Source organism: Etheostoma cragini, chromosome 24 (assembly GCF_013103735.1).
Source record: "Etheostoma cragini isolate CJK2018 chromosome 24, CSU_Ecrag_1.0, whole genome shotgun sequence".
Taxonomy (NCBI): Eukaryota; Metazoa; Chordata; class Actinopteri; order Perciformes; family Percidae; genus Etheostoma; species Etheostoma cragini.
In genome coordinates, this window is record NC_048430.1 from 832357 (window position 1) to 836447 (window position 4091).

Below are 4091 nucleotides of genomic sequence, written 5' to 3' on the forward strand. Positions count from 1 at the left end.
GGGGGGGGGGGGAGAAACCACGGGGTCTGGGCGGACGTGACCACTCAGTCTCTTTTTCAAGATTGTTCATCTTGTCTTTTTGTTGTCATGCGGTTGATTTGACGCTTTGGGTTTGAATGTCTTTTTTATTGTCACGACTATGTCAGCAACTTAATTGTTTTCATTTGGGGAAAAAAAGGACCGGTTGGACAACGAGTCCCGCGTCACTGGTCTCAGTAGGACCGGTATGTATTTATGGTGTGGTGAAGCACATATGACTTTGTCTTTGTTGACCATGAAACTTAAGCTAAGTTAGTTTTGTTGTGGTGTATTTAATTTGAGAGGGAGGTGTGGATGATGTTTGGTTTGATTCAGTATTTCAACCATCCCTCGCAGGTTCTACATAGAGGATGCTAAATACTATTGGACAGCTTGAGTCTTCTCAATTCCAATCAGCTGAGCTCAATTAAGTTTTGACATAATACTAACAGCTGTTGAATGTTATTGTCAAATCACATTACCTACTGTCCATCACTCTCTGCAGCGTCTCAATACCCACATACGAACCACTACTTTTCTTTTATTTCCAGTAGCCTCTGCTGTGTGTATGAGTGTATTCTTAAAGGTAAAAGTTTGACATTTTGGTAAATTTGCCTATCCACTTTCTCGTCAAGAAGATTGATCCCACTCTATTTGTATGCAAAATATGATGCGACCACCAGCAGCTGGTTAGCTTATAGCTTAGCACAAAGATGGAAAAAGCAGGAAATGGCCACCTGGCTCTCAGTTTACCAGCACCTGAAGCTTACTCATTGACATGTTGAGTTTGTTTAATGACAAGAGGCAGGCTAGCAGTTTCCCCTTGTTTTCAGTCTTTATGCTAAGCTAAGTTAAGCTAAGATTCCCCTGGCTGTAGCTTTCACATTAGCGGGGAGCTAACTCTTGTAAGAAACATTTGAGGAAAAAACCCTAACCTGATTACCCTGGACTATATTTTTTGGGTCTGGACAAGTTTCGAAGAAACCAGCAGAGACTCTGCTAAGTTAGTGGTCCCGGCCAGGAAAACATTTTGCACTTAACAGCACCTCAAGTGTTAATTAGGGAGCTTTAGAAGTTTAATTTTGGTACCTTTGAACTGAGCCAGGATTTCCAGTCTTTTGTGCTAAACTGAGTTAGCCGGTCGCTAGCAGTAGCTTCACCTGTAGCGGTCTAGACATGAGTGTAAGAGTGGCATCAATCTAGTCTTATTTGCCAAAACGTCAAGGTTTTCCTGTAACTTTGGCTACTTAAGCTCTTTGAAGACATTAATTTGATTATGTAAATGGACAAATGCTGTGTCACTATACTGAACCATGCATAGTCATTGATTACTCTGCAATAATTCTTACATTTTGATGTGAACTCAAGTAGTAGTGCTAGCATTGAAATTACGAATTTGTGTTTATATTTTTATTTTGAGTTGTCATAGCTTGTACTTCAATGGGAATGTTTGTCAAATTATTAAAAGGAAATTATGTTTTTTGGGCAAACTTGCTTATTAGAACAGTTGGCTAATACCTAAGAGGGCTTTCTTTCCCATCAGTACTGTACCAGTAAAGAACATCCTCAAGGGTATTTTGGCTTTTTTACAACTGTTATCAGTGCATGTGTACACATGTGTGAGCATTTTAAACGTAGAAAAAAAGGATTGCTAATGCTTATTAGCTCAGTTGGTGCGTGCATTTGACAAAGATCTTATGTAATATGAATTTGATCGCTATGGCAGTGTGATTTCAATAATATTCATGTGTTACTCAGTGTTTAAAAAACTGTATTTACATTTGTGTATATGCCTGAGTATACTGCGACTTTGAAACAAACTGCAACTAATGCAATAATAGGGTGCAATGTGCAATTATTTATTCAGTTATTATAAGTATAGAAGCAGGAGAGCTGTGTAGCTTGTTTAAAAACGCTTTTTTTTAACTTTTCATGTGGCAGCAACAGCAGGAAAAAAAGGATAACTAGACATGTTTTTTGTTTTTCAGCTTTTGTTTGTGTGTATTGCAGTTTGGGGAAAAGTGATAGAACTTGGTAACTATTTTCGATTGATTTATTTGCTATGTGCAGATCTATATTAGTTGTGAGTAAATACATAGGTTTTAATTTCAAAGTGTTGGTAAGTTTAAAAAAAAACAAATAAAGTTTCATTTTTTCCTTTCTGTGACTTGTTTTTCTCTGGTTTCTTTTGAATTTAGATGAGATCTTTATGATCCACGTGCACACATGAAGGCGTCTGCAGAGACAAAAACCTACCTGGGGAAACTGAGGTTAAAATAGGAATCTTATCTACGTTTTTTGTTTGTAAAGATTTAAAACAAAGGAAATAAAATATTACCAGTGACCCAATTAAGAGCTGCTGTTGTTTAAAGCATTTGTTGTCAAAGGTGGGTGCGTGGACCTTAAGAGGTCTTGTTTCATAAAGGTCTGCAGTAAAATGAGGAATAACTAGAATTTGTTAATTTGTAAACTTTAATTTCTTGCAATTATAACCATTATCTTCTTCTATCTGACTTTGTACCAATTAGAGAATGATTAAGGATGCCCAATCCAATCATAGGGTGCTCTCCTACCACTTTGTATTTTATTTTATAAGCGGCAGTACAGACAGTTGGAGGATTTATTAAAAAAACAATGACACTCATAAGGGTCCCCTGGGATGTTATCTCATCAGACCGGGCTGCTTGCCAATCCTGGATTAAAGCTTTGTTTTGAAATTTATAATGGAGGTACTGTACGTGAAACTTATTTCATGCTTGGTTAATCAACTCTGACGACTCGTTCTTAAGTAGATGCTCAACATGGATTCTGTATCTGAGAAGGAAGAAGAAATACCATCATTGATAGAGGATTTGGGGGGCAGCAGACACTCCTGGTGGTTCAGTCTGAAACTGAAGAAGAAACTGTACGGAGGGACAAAAAACTTTGATTTTAACGCAAATCACCAGAGCTCATTTCCTAAATTTTCATCAAATCAGTGTAATTCCCTCTCAATTTCTATAGTTGCTCATAAATTATTCAACACATGTTCCTTTTCATTCTTTTCTCAATAAACCAATCATACATTTGACGATTCAAACCAGCTCGTATCTTCGACACACACATGCATGGAGGTCATGTGTCACTGTAAATTAGACAGTAACAGACAGCTAGATGGTCCAAAGATTTGTCCCTTCTGCAGTGAAAGACTAATTTCAACATCTTGACAGGAGGCTGGCTCAGTTTTGAACCTGCAATTTGCTTTGCTAGAGTGAAGGTTGAACACCTAGACATCAGACAGCTCCCAAGCAGCTCCTCCAGAGCCTGTAAAACATCATCTTCTGCCCTTTAATGTCAAATTATGCACCTACTGAATGTCGGCAGAACAACAGCCACAACATTCACTTCCTTTAGCTCTGCTAAGACTGGGGGCCAAGTGGTTTTGTGAGCATTAAACAGGTAAACAGACAGCACTGGATTTTCCAAAGGACAAGTTGTTCTGTGTCTGGATTTTATCTAAGGCGGAGAAGATCTTTAAGGGCAGAAAGCTGTTTATTATACATGGTGTGTGGCTGAGCAGCGAGACCACATGGCCAGAATACCGCTGAGTTTATCTCAAGAGAACTCTGACGGCTTAAGACAGAGCACAAGACAACGCTGGGAAATATATGTTTAAGCTTCTGAGATGGGGACTCCCACAGTCTCAGGTGGGTAAATGGCTTCTGTACCTCAAGGGTGGATCAAGGATTTTGGTGATAGCCAAAAAGCGGTCTCAGAAGTTAATAAGTTGGCCATAATCATTGGCAGAGATCCACTGCAGAATTATTCAGTGTATACCAGAGTCTAGCAGGCTATACAGGTCATGACAAGATGGAAGATGGAATCTTGGTAGCTCCTTATGACCTCATAAGGGGCAAGGTTACTTCCCCTTTGATTATGGCTTTCAAAGGAGCAAAGTGGCAGTTGGTCAAGGCCACATCCCCAGCCTCCACCTTGTCTCAATTTTGGGAAAGAATCTTCAGATATAGTATTAGGGGACCACTAAGGTCTATATAAAAGAGACTTCAGATACAGTATTAGGGACCACTAAGGTC